The sequence below is a fragment of the Cupressus sempervirens genome, chromosome 2 (assembly GCF_028749045.1).
Source record: "Cupressus sempervirens isolate cs-2001-9-10 chromosome 2, ASM2874904v1, whole genome shotgun sequence".
NCBI lineage: Eukaryota > Viridiplantae > Streptophyta > Pinopsida > Cupressales > Cupressaceae > Cupressus > Cupressus sempervirens.
In genome coordinates, this window is record NC_143119.1 from 100,022,618 (window position 1) to 100,043,156 (window position 20,539).

Below are 20,539 nucleotides of genomic sequence, written 5' to 3' on the forward strand. Positions count from 1 at the left end.
TCAAGATTACCTTTGAATAATGATATTTTTTCATCCATGTTGAAATTACAAATATTATCTCAATTTTACAATAAAATTATTGAGAAGGATAACACAATAACAATAAGTCTGAAATTTAGCCAAAAGAGGCCAAATTATTCACTACCCCTTTTCCTCTAGAGTGTGGATTATTTTGACTTCCAATATGAACTCCTACTGGTGCTCGCCAGCTAGTATCCAGAATTTCTTCACTCAGTGGAGAAGCATCCACAAAGGCCTGGAATCCCAAATTTTGAGTTCCTAGATTTTCCCACACTTTTGCTGGGGAATTTGGAAGGAGCACAACAACAGGATATTCAGAGACAGAGAAGCTCCTGAGGGTATTACATCAGAGAAAATTGATAGCCTCATGAAAGAAAACTATTCCACAACTAGAGATGGAAACATAAAGGATGGAGGGAATATTAAGACTAGGAAAGAGGACAGGATCAAAAGAAGACAGCAGGCTTCTTGGTTCTTCCCCACCCGAAAACTGGCATAAAGCCAATTTTGATGGAGCGGCTAAGGGGAACCCTAGTCCCGCTGGATGCGGTGGAATCATAAAAAATAGCTTGGGAGGGGGCATTTCTGCTATCTCCTCCCCTATTGGTCACCAAACCAACCATTTGGCTGAAGCTAGTGCGGCCAGACTCACTGTTAAGTTGGCCCTGGACTCAAGGATCGAACAACAGTGGCTTGAAGGTGACTCCCTAAATATAATTAATTGTATTTTAGGAGTTACCAAACCATCATGGACCATTGAAAGCATAATTGAGGACCTAAAAATGGACTTGAGAAAATTTAAAAATTACCACGTCAGCCATGTCTACCGTGAAGCTAACGTGGTTGCTGATTGGTTCGCCAACGTAGCAGTCACATTAAACGCGGTCATGACATGGGGAAACAATAATCATTTTTTGAAAGTGGCTATTGAGCTCATCCGAAAGGAGAAAATTCAAGGTACCAACTAAAAATCCTTTTATGATGATGACACATGCTAAATCATGTTTTAAAAAGGGAATCAACAGGAGTTATGTGGAACCCCCACCATTTCATAATAATGTGTACGGTTTACATGAGCAGAAGAAAGCCAGAGTTAAACCCAAAAACACACGCATTAATGCTCTTGTCCTTAGCAATTTTTCAATCTTTGAGCTTTATAATTATGTTCAAGGTTTAGGGTTAGAATGGCATAAAATTGCAATGGTGGGAGAAAGGATTAGAAGAGAGCCATGGGGAGAAACGGAGAGCTGGAAAGAAAAAGGGAAGGTTTGGAAAAAGCTCCAGAAGGGCGGCATAACCAGCTTCATGGAGAGGCTCCATGGTTTCGACGCGGGGGTTACCAAGACAATGGTTGAAACCTGGCACAATGAAAAGGTCATAATTGATGGTGTCTCCCACCAAATCACAGAGGGTCTCATTGTGGAGGTGACAGGCCTCTCCCAAGAAGGCATTAGCTTCTTCAGGGATAAGAAGATGTCCGCCAAAGCTATCAACACTTTTGTCAAGAATGACAAGGAGAAAAGTAAACTGGTAAAGATTGACACCTTCTACGACATAGAGTCCATCAAGAAGTTTTGGGGGCTTGTTCTGAGGATAATCATAGAGTATGTCACTTTGGAGCCCAGGTTTGATAGAGTTAGAACCCATCATGTTCTGCTTAATCATTTTAGACATAAAGTGAAAATCTCCTTTCCTTTCTATATTTTTACTTCTATGACTAAGAATATAGAGAGCTACAAAAAATGTCCTGTCAAGAATCCCACCCTTCATGAAGTTCTTCTGCTCCTTATTTTTGAGTTTCTGAAAACCCAAACAAGAGTCAGGCCCATTGGGGCTTTGGGTGGCTCCTCAGAGGACACTGCTAGCTCAGAATCAAGGGAAGTGCGTGTTGTGAAATCTGTCAAGTCTGAAACCCCAAAAGCCAAACCCTCTCCCCGCTTCCCTATTAGGAAGAGCCCCAGGTGCCCTCCCCCTAACCCCCCTACCCCTCATCCTAAGGAGTCTAGTGAGGAGTCAGATACGGAGTCAGAGGAAGCGGATTCGGTGGCAGAGAAGGAAAGTGAGCTGGAAGAAGATAAGGAAAAAGATAATGACAAGAAGGAGGTGACCCCCTTGGTAACCCAGGATAACCCTAAGAAAAGAAAATTGGACCAAACCTCTACCCATGATCATCTCAGGGATTATGTTGATTTGCCCCACTGCACCCACCTCCCCCCTGGAGATCCCCATTTCGCCCCCAGAAGAGATGATAGAAATTATGGTTGAAAAGGGAGGGGAGGCCATCAAGAAAAATAAGAGAAGAGCCTAGAGAAATTTCAATATGGATAGTGTTAGTATGGGCATTTTTAGAGAACCTGCTAAAATCCAGGTGTTGGGAGATCTCGATAGCAGCACTCACTATGACGAGCTCCTTGACCTGACTCTTCTGGTTCTCTCTGACAATGCCCGTGAAACAGGTTTCAACTTCCTCAATAATGCAAAGAACAGCTTGATTGATAATTTCCGCTCCATCAAGTGGCTTTTTCAAGAAATTGAGACTCTGAAAGACAGGTCCAACCAAACCAACAACAGGAGGGAAGTCAAGGATCATGACGCCAAAGGCAGTAAAGACCAGGTGGGCAGCCAAGAAAAAGATAGAAGCAAGGACCCTAGTGACAATCAGGACGACAGAATCACCCAGCTCGAGCAGAAGGTCCAAAGGCTAGACTCCATCCACCAGGCTGTGACTAAACAGATTGTGGACACCCTCCATACATTGAATGAAAACATTGTTAATCTGGGGGACTATCTGACCAATGCTGGTCTTGTGGGGAACGTGGAGCAGAGTACAGAGAACGGAACTAGCCGGGAGGATCCTCAGAATGAGATTGGAATCCAGGAAAGCCAAGGGGACCAGTTGCATTTCCCCCCCGCGAACCAAGAGGAGGAAGCTATCCAGAAGGAAAGTGATGCTGTAGAAATCCTGCAGGCAATGGAGAAGAAGGGACACTAGTCTGTCTACCAGGCTCGTTTCCTGGCCTTTGTTTCCCTGGCTTTGGGCCTTTTTGCTTCTGCCCTTTTGAGGCTTTATGTTTTTTCTGACTTTTTATACTTTAAGTTGTTTAATGTTGTAAAACTTTGTGTTTCAGGATCCTTGTAAAACATGTTTTCCAAATCAAAAACAATAAGTCTAAAATTTAAAAACTTAATATTGAAAATATTTGAAGAAAGGCTCATGAAGTTTAGAAATAGTTGTTGCTTCACCCTATTTCCAAAAAAATATTTTAAAAAATAGAATTGCTAAGTTTGAAGTTGTTACTAGGATAACATTAAATAAAGAACAAATAATCATGTCAAAATGAAGTTATAACTAATAGTCTAAATTAGGCTAAGTATGATAGAAATATACACTCTCATGCTTTTGTGCATGCAACGATGAGCTAATAGAAGATTTTATTTTCACCTATAAAATTTTATGGCCACATGAAGAACAAGTTGTGACAAGAAAAGGACCAACGATTTTGTTTTGATTACAACTTGAAGCCTTACATGTATTTTTTTTCATTATATATATATATATATATATACAACATAATATTTTGTGTAAAGATGTGCCTCGATTTAAATGTAGGGTAAGTGCACAAAGTTGTGGTGCCAAAAGGGGGGTATAAGTGGACACCTTTTTCCTGAAATCAGAAAATTCTGGACTTCAACAAGAATTTGAAGATAGTTATGCTCAAATTTTTAAGATATGACAAAAACAAAAGTCGTAGTCCTTTGAATCTAGTTTCTAAACTACTAATTTTTTTACAAAATGGTTTAGTTTTAGGTCCTCAAAAAAGGGGGCCATAGAAAGTGGTACTATTTATTCCAAAAAAACATAACATAGTACAAAGTGTGGCCCCCCTAAAATTTTAACTTTTTTTTTGAAATTCTTTAATCACTCTGGTCAAAAGTTACCTAACACTATGTAGTTTATCCCAAATTTTTTGGGTAATTTTATAATGTGTATTTTTTTTTAATGAATTTTTAAATTAGACCCATCCCAAAAATGTGAAATATCTGTGTGCTCCCCCTAGAAATGATTGAAAACTAATTTAAAATCAAAACTTCTTTTTTTCAAAGTGTGTAGAATGGAGTCTAGTTTCTAAAAAACTAAGTTGTTACAAAATTTGATGAATGAGCTAAAATCTACAGCCCAATTAGTACATGGTGGTTTTTGACAAAAAATGAACATACATTCAAAAGAAATTATAGATGAAAGAATTAAAATAGTTTAAATTAAAAATAAATTATATGGTTAGATAGCTAACACAGAGACCTATAATGTTATGTAACCTGATCTTATCGATACCCAACCACAAAGAATCTTGAAGGGGAGCACACAAGAAAAATTAATCATTTTTTGTATGTTTGCTGGAAAACACATCTCAGACCTGTTTATAAACTCCAAACCTTTGGGTTGGATCTCCAAGGAAAAACCAAGCCTTAGGCTTGGTTTTAATGCAAAGCTTTGAATAGCGCATGCGCCCTATAGCGCACACGCCCTATTAAAACGCTATTGAATTCGAGGTAGTGGGCACGCACTATTGAGACCTAAATTGCAAACCAAAACCAAGAGAGAGCTGGGGGGTGGGGCGAGGGAATGGCTATTTGTGTGTGTGAGAGAGATAGAGAGAAAGTAGGGGATGGGAGAGGGGAGAGAGGAAGTGAGAAAGAGTAGGGGTGGTAGAGAGAGTATAGGATAGGAGATAGAGGAAATGTGAGAGAGTAGGGGAGGCAAAGAGTACAAGATGCAAGAGAGAGGAAGTGTGAGAGAGAGAGAGTAGAGGTGGCAAAGAGAGAGTATGGGATGGGGGAGAGAGATTGAAAGTAGGGGATGGGAGAGAGAGGAAGTGTGAGAGAGATTACAAGTTGGGAGAGAGAGATTGAGAGTAGGGGATGGGGGAGAGAGAGAGTAGGTGGTGGGAGATGGAGTGGGAGAGGAAGAGCGAGAGAGAGGAGGATGGGAGTGCATGTGTGTGAAAGAGAGAGAGTAGGGAATGGGAGAGGGGGAAGATAGAGTAGCTTGAGAGAGAGTAGGGGATGGAAGAGAGAGTAGGTGATGGGAGAGGGAGTGGGAGAGGGAGAGAGAGAGGGGGGATGGAACTGTGTGTAAGAGAGAAAGAGAGAGTGTGTGAAAATGTGAGAGAGGGTAGGGGGTAGCACAGAGAGAGTAGAGAGGGAGAGAGAGAGAGAGAGAGAGAGAGAGAGAGAGAGAGAGAGAGAGAGAGAGAGAGAGAGAGTAGGCAGTGGGAGAGGGAGAGCGAGTGAGAGAAAAAGTAGAGGAGAGAGGGGGGATGGGTGTGTGTGAAAGAGAGAGAGTAGGGAATGAGAGAGGGGAGAGAGAGATAGAGAGAGTAGGGGATGGGATAGAAAGAGAGTAGGCAATGGTAGAGGGAGTGGGAGAGGGAGAGAGAGGGTGGATGGAGGAGAAAGAGATTAGGCAATGGTAGAGGGAGTGGGAGAGGGAGAGAGAGGGGGGATGGAAGTGTGTGTAAGAGAGAAAGTAGGGGATGGCAGAGAGTGTGAGAGAGAGTAGGGGTGGAAAAGAGAGAGAGTGAGAGTAGGGGATGGGAGAGGAGAGGGAGGGAGGGAGAGAGAGAGAGAGAGAGAGAGAGAGAGAGAGAGAGAGAGAGAGAGAGAGAGAGAGAGAGAGAGATAGTAGGCAATGGGAGAGGGAGTGGGAGGGAGAGGGAGAGGGCAAATGGAAGTGTGTAAGAGAGATAGAGTTGGGGATGGGAGAGAGTAGGCAATGGGAGAGGGAGTGAGAGAGAGAAAGGGGGGGGAATGGGAATGTGTATAAGAGAGATAGAGTAGGGGATGGGAGAGAGTGTGAGAGTTTGAGAGAGAGTAGGGGGTGGTAGAGAGAGCTTGTACAAGATGGGGGTGAGAGAGAGAGAGAGAGAGTATGAGAGAGAGTAGGAGATGGAAGAGAGAGAGTGAGAGTAGGGGATGGGAGAGAGAAAGTAAAGAGGGAAAGAGAGTACTTGAGAGAGAGAGAGAGATAGTAGGTGGTGCAAGAGGGAGTGGGAGAGGGAGAGAGAGGGGGGATGGGAGTGTGTGTGACAAATCTAGAGAGTAGGGGATGGGAGAGGAGAGAGAGGGGGGGGGGATGGGAGTGCATGTCTATGAAAGAGAGAGAGTAGGGGATGGGAGAGGGGAGAGAGAGATTAGGGGATGGGGGGGAGGGAGTGGGAGAGGGAGAGAGAGAGAGGGGGAATGGGAATGTGTGTAAGAGAGACAGAATAGGGGATGGGAGAGAGTGTGAGAGTGTGAGAGAGAGTAGGTGGTGGCAGAGAGAGCTCGTATGGGATGGGAGAGAGAGTGATATTAGGGGATGGGAGTGTGAGAGAGAGTAGGGGATGGGAGAGAGAGAGAGAGAGTAAGAGTAAGGGATGGGATGGGAGAGAGAGAGAGAGAGTAGAGAGGAAGAGAGAGAACTTGAGAGAGAGAGATCTAGTAGGCGGTAGGAGAGGGAGAGGGAGAGAGATAGGGGGATGGGAGTGTGCATGACAGATGTAGAGAGTAGGGGATGGGAGAGAAGAGAGTGGGGGGATAAGAGTGTGTGTGTCTGTGAAAGAGAGAGAGTAGGGGATGGGAGAGAGTGTGAGAGTGTGAGAGAGAGTAGGGGGTGGCAGAGAGAGAGTACGAGATGGGAGAGACAGAGTGAAAGGATGGGAGAGATAGATTGAAAGGATGGGAGAGAGTGAGAGAGAGAGTAGGGGGTGGTAGAGAGAGAGAGAGTATGGGATGGGAGAGACAAAGTGAAAGGATGGGAGAGAGTGTGAGAGAGAGTAGGGGATGGGAGAGAGTGTGAGAGAGAGTTGGGAATGGGAGAGAGAGAGAGAGTAAGAGTAGGGGATGGGAGAGAGAGAGTAGAGAGGGAGAGAGAGAACTTGAGAGAGAGAAATAGTAGGTGACCTAGGAGAGGGAGTGGGAGAGGAGGAGAGAGAGGGATGGGAGTGCGTGTGACAAATCTAGAGAGTAGGGGATGGGAGAGAAGAGAGAGGGGGATGGGAGTGTGAGTGTGTGTGTGTCTGTGAAAGAGAGAGAGTAGGGGATAGGAGAGAGTGTGAGAGTGTGAGAGAGAGTAGGGGTGGCAAAGAGAGAGTACGAGATGGGAGAGACAGAGTGAAAGGATGGGAGAGAGTGTGAGAGAGAGTAGGGGATGGGAGACAGTGTGAGAGAGAGTTGGGAATGGGAGAGAGAAAGAGTAAGAGTAGGGGATGGGAGAGAGAGAGTAGAGAGGGAGAGAGAGAGAACTTGAGAGAGAGAAATAGTAGGTGACCTGGGAGAGGGAGTGGGAGAGGAGGAGAGAGAGGGATGGGAGTGTGTGTGACAAATCTAGAGAGTAGGGGATGGGAGAGAAGAGAGAGGGGGGATGGGAGTGTGAGTATGTGTGTGTGTCTGTGAAAGAGAGAGAGTACGGGATAGGAGAGAGTGTGAGAGTGTGAGAGAGAGTAGAGGGGGTGGCAAAGAGAGACTACGAGATGGGAGAGACAGAGTGAAAGGATGGGAGAGAGTGTGAGAGAGAGTAGGGAATGGGAGAGAGTGTGAGAGAGAGTTGGGAATGGGAGAGAGAGAGAGAGTAAGAGTAGGGGATGGGAGAGAGAGAGTAGAGAGGGAGAGAGAGAACTTGAGAGAGATAAATAGTAGGTGACCTGGGAGAGGGAGTGGGAGAGGAGGAGAGAGAGGGATGGGAGTGCGTGTGAAAAATCTAGAGAGTAGGGGACGGGAGAGAAGAGAGAGGGGGGATGGGAGTGTGAGTGTGTGTGTGTCTGTGAAAGAGAGAGAGTAGGGGATAGGAGAGAGTGTGAGAGTGTGAGAGAGAGTAGGGGGTGGAAAAGAGAGAGTACGAGATGGGAGAGACAGAGTGAAAGGATGGGAAAGAGTGTGAGAGAGAGTAGGAGGTGACAGAGAGAGAGAGAGTACGAGATGAGAGAGACAGAGTGAAAGGATGAGAGAGAGAGTCAGAGAGAGTAGGGGATGGGAGAGAGTGTGAGAGAGAGTTGGGGATTGGAGAGAGAGAGAGAGTAAGAGTAGGGGATGGGAGAGAGAGAGAGAGTAGAGAGGGAGAGAGAGAACTTGAGAGAGAGAGAGATAGTAGGTGGTGGGAGAGGGAGTGGGAGAGGAGGAGAGAGAGGGATGGGAGTGCGTGTGAGCGATCTAGAGAGTAAGGGATGGGAGAGGGGAGAGAGAGAGGGGGATGGGAGTGTGTATTTGCAAAAGAGAGAGTTTAGGGGATGGGAGAGGGGGGAGAGAGAGTAGCGGATGGGAGTTTGTGTAAGAGAGAGTAGGGGATGGGAGAGAGTGTGAGAGAGAGTAGGAGGTGGCAGAGAGAGAGAGAGTAAGAAGTGGGAGAGGGAGGATGGGAGTGTGTGTGAGAGATCTAAAGAGTAAAGGATGGGAGAGGGGAGAGAGAGAGTGTAGGGGATGGGAGAGGGGAGAGAGAGTAGGAAGAGAGAGAGAGTAGGGAGGGTGGAGAGTGATGTGTTCTAATATAGTGCATACGCGCTATAGCGCGTACGCACTATGTGAAATCACCTAAAAATGGTCAAAAAGAAACTTTGGGGCCCGTTTCATTCATTCTCTGCTTTTGTTCTATTCTGCACTCTGTTATCCCGACAGAAATCACGGGTTTCAACACAGAAAACATTCTTTCAAAGTGGCAAACACTATTTCAAGCTAACAAACACTATTTCAAGGTGGCAAACACTTTTGGAAGCTAACAAACACCAAATCAAATCATTGGATACATGATTTGAAGACTTTTTGAATATTCCTTGTATAGAAAAGGTTAGTGCAATCTATTTTAAATATTGTTTGTTGATATATAGATACAAATTTGATTATAATTTGACATGTTGTTTAATATATAGTGAATTCATTGAAATTTGTATGTTTCAATGAAATGTTATTTCGAAATGGTTAGAAATTTGACAAGTCATTTTATATATATATTGTGTATTCATTCAAATAATTATAATTTTTATATTTATTTGAATAATTTGTAATTTACACATTTTAAGTAATTCAAATGTTTGAATAATTTGACATGTAGAAATCATCATCATGCCAAGGAAGAAACCAAAAAATCAAACAAATGAAGATAGGGAGAGAGATTTGGCAATTAAAAGAGATAAAATGAAATTACTACATGAGCAAAGAAAATTGCAAAGCAATAATGAAGAATTGACTTTCGAAGAGGATCAAGAACCACCGGTACCAAGAAACAAAGAGGAAGAATTGGAAAGACAAAGAGAACGAATGAGACTGTTACACTCAAGAAGACAATTGAATTGTGAAGCTACACCATCTTCTAATGTTGGAGTTATATCATCCGCTACACCATCTTCCAATGTTGAAGTCATATCGTCCTCTCATGTTGAAGAGACACCGATTTGTAGATCCGACGATATACACACTCCATCATGTCATGTTGAAAGCACAACATCAACACATCAAGTAGGTGATATTCCATCTTTTGCATCTTATTTCCAAGGCACATCATCTTTGGTTCAAGGTACGCAATACACTCAACCTTATGTTGATGTTCAAAATATTGAGAGAATTGAAGAGATTATAACACCTTCTAGAATTCGTTTTAGAAGACCAAAATATTTGATTGATATTGATAGTAACATTTTGAAATCAATGCCTGACAAGATTAGCAAGCGTACTTGTCAAAGAAAAGTTAATCGTATGTGGAGATTTTTTTTGATGAATTAAATATTACAGGTCAATGCCAATTATTTGTTGAAATGATGAAGAATTTAAAATTTAGGCCTATCATGAAGATTCTTGGGCTAAGAACGATGGATGATTCAAATGAAAAAAACATTGTAAAGAATCTAATGAATGCTTATGACAAAGTGGGTTCTAAATCACGCACCAAAGATAGTAATATCGCAAGACGAGTACTTACATCGACAATAGTAAGTATCCAAATGAAGAAAGCTCGACTCATGAGAAAGACAAGCAAAACATTAAAAATTGGTAAAAATTGGTAGAGGTACTCTAAGGAGAGCCATGCTAAGGCGTGAGAGATTGAAAGATCCACCAAAAAATGAGTTATGGACATTTAGCGGTAGACTATCGCGAAAGGATAAAAAAATTAGTGAAGCCTTGAAATCATTGATCAAAGATTTTTGAAAAAATAACACATGTGTTTCCCCTTATCAAAGAGATGTTGTAAGAAGGAGGATTGGTAGCCAAAATCGCGAGCCACATTCAAAACATTTTTTGGACACAACTCAGACACAATTTTTTGCAAAATTTATTGGTATGTATCCTCAAATTCGAATAAGTCAAAGATTTTTTGAGATGGGTAAACCTTTTTATGTGAAGATAAATCACACACGCACAACTTGTTGTTGTAGGATACATATTGAATTTTCTAACCATTTTGATGTTTTTAGGCATATATGCATAATTTTGCATTCTCAGTTTGTTTTGCAGGATTGTGACATAAATGAGCCACCAAGATCTTCAAGGGAATTCATATCGAAAATTTTATGTGAAATAAGGGATGGCCAACAATTTTACAAGACATCATGCTTGGATGGTACGTGCTTATTTTGTGGTTCTTTGCAACTTTTATCAACTTGTCAACATATGGATAGTACACATGCAATTGGAAATGAAATAGTAGATTATGAAAAATTTAAGACAGTGACATATGCTCTAAAAGATGGGAAACATGGTAAAAGATGTGATTTAGTCATTGAAAAGATTCCAGTGTATGAGTTCATGAAGATTTTTCGTGAAAACATTATTTACGAGTATGCAAGGCATACCCATAGAGCTCGATGGCTGGATTTGCAATTCAAGTTGTGCAAGGATACGTTTCCACTGGATACCATTGTTTTGGTTGTAGATTTCGCAGAGAAATACACACTACAACCACAAAATGAGGTGCAAGCAAAGTATTATACTTCTCAACAGGTTTCCATATTTGTTCACATAACATTCATGCATTCACCTACAAGTACAGAGGATGACAGGAAGATTTTGAGGGAGTACCATTTTTACATCAGCGATGATCGATCACATTCTATGGAGTTCGTACATGGTTGTTTTCAACTATTTTATGGAGATTTGGCTAACAGGGGCATCACATATCGTCAGCACATTATTTGGTCAGACAATTGTGCATCTCAATTCAAGAATGCACGGATGTTCTATTGGTTGAGCAGGATGCACAAGTTGTATAGAATTCAATACATGTGGAATTTCACAGAGGCTGGTCATGGAAAGGGAGAGTACGATGGTACAGGCGCATGCATCAAAAGAGCCTTAGCTCATGAAGAACTAAAGTACAAAGATGGAGCAATATTGACAAATGCAAAATCCATCGTCCAGTGGTGTAACGTTACAATGGGTCCAGGTAAGGAAGGTGAGTCTACGGTTCGTAGATTTTTTTGGTTGATAGATAATACTAACATTGCACCATATCAGGATTTTTGCACACTAACAGGATCCAGTGAGATGCACTCTTTTAGAAGCTGTAATGCAAGTTCATGGAGTATACACACACAAAAAATGGCTTGCTATTGTCCATCATGTGCAGAGGAAAATTGGGATGACTGTGAGTCGACTGAATGGGTGGACAAATGGGATATACGGGTTTTGGACCCAATTGACACCTATTGTCCCCCATAAGCACTAGAAATGGTATAGATGGAATCGTCTATTGACTTTGACCGCTTGTCTGATCTAGTGCAACCTGGTAATATATATATTTATATATCTTTGTAATTTCAATATGTAACTTTATAACTTTTACTCAAGTATTTTCTAAATTAATGACCGCATTTTGTACATTTGTCACTGCAGGCCATGTTTTTGTTGTTATTGCACCTGAAGACAATGAAGAAGGGACAGATTATTATTTGTGTCATTGTGTTCAAGCCAAACAAAAATTGGATCACTCGGTTATAGATGGTGAAGGTTTAGAGTACCATGTCGGTGCGGTGGTTGTAACCGGCACATGGCTTAGACGATATTCTATGAAGAACCCTAACTTGTGGTTATTCGAGGATTGGCAAACAGAGAGGAAGATTCTTCATTATTCAAATCTTGTTGTCGCATCAAATGTCCACTTGATAAAATATGGTGGAAAACCACATAATAAGAATCTTTGGAGAGTTCGCGAGTCAGACCACGAGGCAATACTTGAGACATTAAAATGTCGAGCAGATCTAGTTGGCTCATTAGATTGAATACAGAGAGAGGGAGAGAGAGAAAGAGTGATCAACTGGATCCAAATACATTTTTGCAACCTCTTCCCCAAGACTGTCCACATGAATAAGGTGGACCGTATTGTTATGATGCGTAAGTGATGAGATTTAGTTTAAATCATAGATTTTATGTTTTGATTTGTTTAGAATCTAGATTTTATGTTTTGATGTCTCCAATTTTTTTAAAGCTAGAACAATATTTTTCATATTTTCTTATTGTGACGATATTTTTCTTTCATTGCATGTTCTCTTGGATGACAGGAGGGAGAGAAGAAAAATAAGTAGATTTCCAAACAGCCAGCCACCCTTCTTCATGTAATTTATTCATTTAAGGTAAAAGTCCCATTTCCTTTGTTTGGCTTTGGTATTTGGTTATTTAAAGTCATTATTCTAGTTGGACCTTCGTATGTTTGAATTTGGGATTGTTTAATGTCTATTTGTTATGATTATTTCTATTATTTAAAATAAATTAATTCTATAATATCTCTATGATGAACTATTTATATTTCTAAACTTTACATATTTTACGCCATGACCAATAATCAAACTATCATAACAATACAAATACATTTAAATAGTAATGTAAGAATGGTTTAGTTCACATAAAAAATAAGTCTATCTTAGATATTCTAAATACATCACAAAACTTTATCGCTTCAAAAAAATTTGAATTTCTCCCATCTACTTGAGTTCCCATCAATTGTCCATAAAACTGGGAAAGGGAATAGGTGCTATGCTCCCAATCCCAACATCCTCCTGTCCACTACTAGGAGATGTGTGTAATGTAGGATTCAGCTCCATCAACTTAGTCATTTTTTTCACTAGTTGATTGGGACTCTCACCATTTTTTGCCAACTATGGTGACAATGCTTGGGGTTACACTTATTAAGTAAGAATATTTCATAATCTAGGGATTAGAGCATTGAACATATCAGAATGTGATTTATGCTATGGGAGAAGAGGTATGTTGGGCATACTAATTGATTCTAGGGCTAGTACAATTATATCTCCTTCCACTAGTGTTGTAAATATAATTTCTATAGTTGTTGAAGGTGCACCTCCAATATTTGGTCTATATCTCTTTCAAACATTTAGATTATCCTCTCTTTCTTTCCTCTTCTATTCCTTTAGTGCAACCTTCTCCGCAACTCATTTTCCCCTCTCTATAGCATATAAGATCTCATTTCTTGCAATCTTTTCCTCTCTCCCATCTTTCCTATCCCTGATCTTCTCCTTCATGTAAAGTACATTAGCCTCAAATACCTTCTTATTCTCTCTTGTTCCTTAGAATTTAGTATCCTTTTCTTTGGTAGCTATAGGAATCTACTAGGTAAACCACTATGTTGTTTTCTGTCTAGTGGCATGTAACGTATAAAATCATCATCTCCATCATAGTCATTTTGGGCCTAGGTATCAAAAAATTGTTAACTATTTATTTCATCATGGTTGCCACCATTTTCAAAGCATTAGATGACGTCCTTGGGGTCAACATGTGGTGGGGATGGAATTAAAAGGGAAACATTTTCATTCCCACAAATATTTGGTTACCCAAGGTTTGTGACAACCTCCTACAACCAATCGGGTTGTGAATCTTGCATTAGCAAGCTTAATCTAATATCAATGTTTGTTTTATGCTCAAGGTTTTATCTCCTATAATAGTCCACTGGCTAGTTCAGGTTTTCTGGTTGGGTATTTTTAGGTGCAATTGTACCTAGTCCCTTCATATTTTGTCCATAACTCCTCAACAAAGTGTTAATTGGTTCATCTAATAAGCCATTGATTTTTAGGAAGGATTCAATAGTGATTTCCTCCCCCTCGCTTTACAACTCATCAATATTTGCATCATCTACAGTAGTTGTTTCTTGCAACTCGTCTCTTACACTTTCTCAATTTTGCCTCTTCTAGGCTTGTTCCAACTAGCCCTTGCCAGTCCTAAACTATTGGGTGATTAAAATACCCTTTTCCTCACTCTAAAATATACTCCAAAACCAACTACACTTTTTTTGTAAAATATCACTCAAAACTGGCTATTTGAGTCTACCAACTAGGCCTAGTTTGAGGCCATTTACAAAGCAACTCACAATCCCTTGACTTTTGGAACTCCCGTGACCCAAAAAAGTCTTAAGACACGACTCAAATGCAAGGATTCTTTTATTTTTTTGGTCTCATGATCAACTTTACAATGGTTTTTACAAAACCCTCCTTTCTAGCCCCTTTACCCTAGGGCTTTCTAGAACTCTTACTTTGCAACGTCTCTAGAACCCCAAAATGGTTCAACCACCTTCACTTTGGTTATATTAGATGACTTCAAACATAAAATGCAACTCTTGTTTGGAGAAAATACTAAATCCACCTTGGGAGCAATCACATACCCCTTTTTATGCACTCAAATTTTAGGGAAAACTATGCAAATACTTCTTAAATGGTTTCAACACTCGACTTTTCAGATGGAAATGGTTATTATAGACTCAAACCAACAAGAAAAATCCCAAACTTGAGGTTTCTCAACACTCAACAATCAAATTTCAAAACTATTACCAACACTTACTACTAGGACAATTTCTAGTTTTAATGGTCAAACTCCCAAACCATACAAAGGACCCCCCACTATTTTTGCATTTTTAAACACTCTTTTTAGAGACCTACAATAACCTCTCTCACTTTTTGGAGATCACACTCCGTTTTCATTTTACGACGCCATCTCGGGTGATGTTGAAACTTGCAATGTCAGCTAGTACAAAGTTGCCAACTGCCAAATCTCTCTCACCTTTCCTCGTGGGATCGAGCTGTCTACTCCGTTAGCTCCGTGTGGTTAGGTAAACCCTATCCCCAACCTTGTCCTATCCCCTTCAGTGCTCGAACGTTCTCAGGCACACCAATCCAGAATGTCCCCAAGGGTCACTAAATGCCATAGGGCTGCGATCTTTGACGGGGCATATCTTGGAGCTCGTGTGAGGTATGGATACGATTCTAGTTCCTACAAGACCGTGTTGCGAAGACCTACAATAACCTCTCTCACTTTTTGGAGATCACACTCCATTTTTGTTTTACAACGCCATCTCGGGTGATGCTGAAACTTGTAGTGTGGGCCAGTTCAAAGTTGCCAACTGCCAAATCTCTCTCAGCTTTCATCGTGGGATCAAACTGTCTGCTCTGTTAGCTCCAAGTGGCCGGATAAACCCTATCCCCAACCTCGTCCTATCCCCTTCAGTGCTCGAACGTTCTCAGGCACGCCAATCTGAAATGTCCCCAAGGGTCACTAAATGCCATAGGGTTGCGATCTTTGATGGGGCATATATTGGAGCTCGTGCGAGGTATGGATGGGATTCCATTTCCTACAGGACCGTGTTGCGGAGACCTACAATAAAATCTCTCACTTTTTGGAGATCACATTCTGTTTTCATTTTACAACGCCATCTTGGGTGATGCTAAAACTTGTAGTGTTGGCCAGTACAAAGTTGCCAACTGCCAAATCTCTCTCATCTTTCGTCGTGGGATCAAACTGTCTCCTCCATTTGCTCTGAGTGGCCGGGTAAACCTTATCCCCAACCTCTTCCTATCCCCTTCAATGCTCGAACATTCTCAGGCACGCTGAACCAGAATGTCCCTAAGGGTCACTAAATGCCACAGGGCTGTGATCTTTGACGGGGCATATCTCGAAGCTCGTGGGAGGTATGGATGCAATTCTAGTTCCTACAGGACCGTATTGCAAAGACCTACAATAACCTCTCTCACTTTTTGGAGATCACACTCCATTTTTGTTTTACAACGCCATCTCGAGTGATGCTGAAACTTGCAGTGTGGGCCAGTACAAAGTTGCCAACTGCCAAATCTCTCTCACCTTTCGTCGTGGGATCGAACTGTCTGATCCATTAGCTCTGAGTGGCTGGGTAAAACCTATCCCCAACCTCGTCCTATCCCCTTTAGTGCTCGAACGTTCTCAGGCACGCCAATCCGAAATGTCCCCAAGGGTCACTAAATGCCATAGGGTTGCGATCTTTGATGGGGCATATCTCAGAGCTTGTGCGAGGTATGGATGCAATTCTAGTTCCTACAGGACCATGTTGCGGAGACCTACAATAACCTCTCTCACTTTTTGGAGATCACATTCTATTTTCATTTTACAACACCATCTCGGGTGATGCTAAAACTTGTAGTGTTGGCCAGTACAAAGTTGCCAACTGCCAAATCTCTCTCATCTTTCGTCATGGGATCAAACTGTCTGCTCCATTAGCTCCAGGTGGCCGAGTAAAACCTATCCCCAACCTTTTCTTGTCCCCTTCAATGCTTGAATGTTCTCAGGCACGCCAAACCAGAATGTCCCTAAGGGTCACTAAATGCCACAGGGCTGCGATCTTTGACAGGGCATATCTCAAAGCTCGTGCAAGATATGGATGAGATTCCAATTCCTACAGAACTGTGTTGCAGAGATCTACAATAACCTCTCTCACTTTTTGGACATCACATTCCATTTTCATTCTACAATGCCATCTTGGGTGATGCTGAAACTTGTAGTGTTGGCCAATACAAAATTGCCAACTGCCAAATCTCTCTCATCTTTCGTCATGGGATCAAACTGTCTACTCCATTAGCTCCGGGTGGCCGAGTAAAACCTATCCCCAACCTTGTCTTGTCCCCTTCAATGCTTGAATGTTCTCAGGCACGCCGAACTAGAATGTCCCTAAGGGTCACTAAATGCCACAGGGCTGCGATCTTTGACGGGGCATATCTCGAAGTTCATGCAAGATATGGATGAGATTCCAATTCCTACAGGACTGTGTTGCAGAGACCTACAATAACCTCTCTTTCTTTTTGGAGATCACATTCCGTTTTCATTCTACAATGCCATCTCGGGTGATGCTGAAACTTGTAGTGTTGGCCAGTACAAAGTTGCCAACTGCCAAATCTCTCTCATCTTTCGTCGTGGGATCAAACTGTCTGCTCCATTAGCTCCGAGTGGCCGAGTAAACCTTATCCCCAACCTCTTCCTGTCCCCTTCAGTGCTCGAACATTCTCAGGCATGCTGAACCAGAATGTCCCTAAGGGTCACTAAATGCCATAGGGTTGTGATCTTTGGCAGGGCATATCTCGGAGCTTGTACGAGGTATGGATGCGATTCCAATTCCTACAGGACCATGTTGCGGAGACCTACAATAACCTCTCTCACTTTTTGGAGATCACACTTCATTTTTGTTTTACAATGCCATCTCGGGTGATGCTGAAACTTGTAGTGTGGGCCAGTACAAAGTTGCCAACTGCCAAATCTCTCTCACCTTTCGTTGTGGGATCAAACTGTCTACTCCGTTAGCTCTGAGTGGCCTGGTAAACCCTATCCCCAACCTCATCCTATCCCCTTTAGTGCTTGAATGTTCTTAGTCACGCCAATCCGAAATGTCCCCAAGGGTCACTAAATACCATAGGGTTGCGATCTTTGACGGGGCATATCTCGGAGCTTGTGCAAGGTATGGATGTGATTCTAGTTCCTACAGGACCGTGTTGCGGAGAACTACAATAACCTCTCTCACTTTTTGGAGATCACATTCTGTTTTCATTTTACAACACCATCTCGGGTGATGCTGAAACTTGTAGTGTTGGCCAGTACAAAGTTGCCAACTGCCAAATCTCTCTCATCTTTCATCGTGGGATCAAACTATCTGCTCCATTAGCTCCGGGTGGCCGGGTAAACCCTATCCCCAACCTTATCTTGTCCCCTTCAATGCTTGAATGTTCTCAGGCACGCCGAACTAGAATGTCCCTAATGGTCACTAAATGCCACAGGGCTGCAATCTTTGACGGGGCATATCTCGGAGCTCGTGTAAGATATGGATGAGATTCCAATTCCTACAAGACTGCGTTACAGAGACCTACAATAACCTCTCTCACTTTTTGGAGATCACATTCCATTTTCATTCTACAATGCCATCTCGGGTGATGCTGAAACTTGTAGTGTTGGCTAGTACAAAGTTGCCAACTGCCAAATCTCTCTCATCTTTCGTCATGGGATCAAACTGTCTGCTCCATTAGCTCTGGGTGGTCGGGTAAACCCTATCCCCAACCTCTTCATGTCCCCTTCAGTGCTCAAACGTTCTCAGGCACGCTGAACCAGAATGTCCCTAAGGGTCACTAAATGCCACAGGGTTGCGATCTTTGACGGGGCATATCTATGGGCTGTCAATACTTTGACTATACTTTAAGTCAACGATTATCAATATGTGAAAAAATGGAACTCATTATATTTTGAAGTACTGAGAAGATGGCCTTGCCCTTCCCCAGGAGTTTCAGAAATGGGAGACATTAGGTAAGAGAGTGAAAATGTTACTATCACTTCAACGCACATGACGCAATTGGAAATGCAAATTTTGATGGTAATCATTTTGTGATAAGGGAGAGACTAGGGATGATCATTGTTACTATCTCTTTAGTAGTGGAATTTTGTTTTCTCTTGAATTCGGTGGTGGGGGATCAGTGGTAAGACTCCTTGGATATTCCTTCTTATGATGTTAGTGACAAGTTTTGCTCTTTGAAAACACTTGTACAATCTTTTTTAAATTATTAGATAAAAATAGAGAATTGTAAGTATTAAACATGATTAGCCTTTAGTTCCTAGAAGATCTTTATTTCCCCATCAATGCATTTAGAAAGTTAAGTTTGAAGAAGATCATAAATAGAAAAAATTAGAGAAGCAATTTAAACATTTATATTGATTGGAAACATGTGAGTCTTGAGTTTCCTCTACCTTTTAAAGAACGTTCCTTAGCTAGCAGACCTAATTCCACATTCCATAAGACTATCATTGCGCTAAAGATTTAGGAAACCAACTGCTCTAAGATAAAGCTTCCCGGTCAATAATAATCTAGCCTATTGAGGTACATAATACTTCTCAATTAAACTTGTGTTAATTCAGTATTAATTTTGTAATTAACTACAATTTCAGTATCTGTGTACAGGGGGTGACTGAGAAAACTATTTGAGGTCCAATTTGAAAATATATTTGTAAGGACCTCGACCAAGGTTCACAACTTTGATGATTAATACATTCATTTAGGCCAGAACCTCACTACAAAAAAATAATATATATAAAAGGTAGTGAATAACGTCATGTCTAGACCCAAATCAACCAATGAAATTCAAATTAGCATAATGTGGAACAACAATATATGCATTGAGTGGGTTGTCATAAAAAAGCTTCATAATAAAATTCATGTCTAGAATTAAAAGACCTTAAAGAACATTTATGCTTGTAACACAAATGGCCATTCAAAACTGAATATGATTACAATATGTGAAATAGCATTACAAGAACTTGTAATGATCTTGTGAACATCATGTTAATTCTTGTAAGAATCCCTAAGATGCTTGTTTTACTCAAAATTTTGTTGAAATTGAATTAATTTTTATCCTGTCGGTTAATTGGCTTAGGGTGATATATGCTTCTTGGATGGAATAATGAGTTCATGATTAACTCTGTATTAAGATTCATAGAATCTTCTAGTTATTTGCAAAGGAAATTTATAAATTACTTGCCAATGTCATATGGCTTGCTTGAGAAAGATGTTTGTGTTCTTATTGATGGGTACTAATGACTATCCACATTTAGTTCTTTAATATCCTATTTGACAAGCTTTCCATAGACATTTCTTTGCCATACTAAGTATTTTTGAAAACATATTTGAGTAGGACTATAGTAGATACTACCAGAAACAGCTTCTTTGCAGTTTTTGAGAAATACTAATAAAGCAAAAAAGAACATCTACTAGTTGGTAGACATAATGGCAACTCTCTAGCAATTGAATTTAATTACATACATGTACATATCTAATTTAATGTCATACACGAACATATCTAATTTAACGTCATACATGAACAAACATATAATATAAAATGATAACCAATAATGTCATATACATTAACAAACACATAATATATTATGATAACCAATAATGTCATATACGAAAAAACATATCATATATTAACCAATAATGTCATACATCAAATATGTCATACATCAAATATAGAATGTCATATGTACATCAAATGTGTATCGAATATGTCTCTCAGATGCCTATATATATATATATATATATATATGGGGAAGGACACAAGTCTCTATATATATGTATCAAATATCTCAACTACATCTTTTCCTTCCCAGAAGGGGAAGGAAACAAGTCTCTCGACGTCCTCTACCATCATGTGGAGGGAGACAGTGGAGATGACGGAGCCTTCCTGACACGCTCACTTGACCTCTTGTTGAGGCT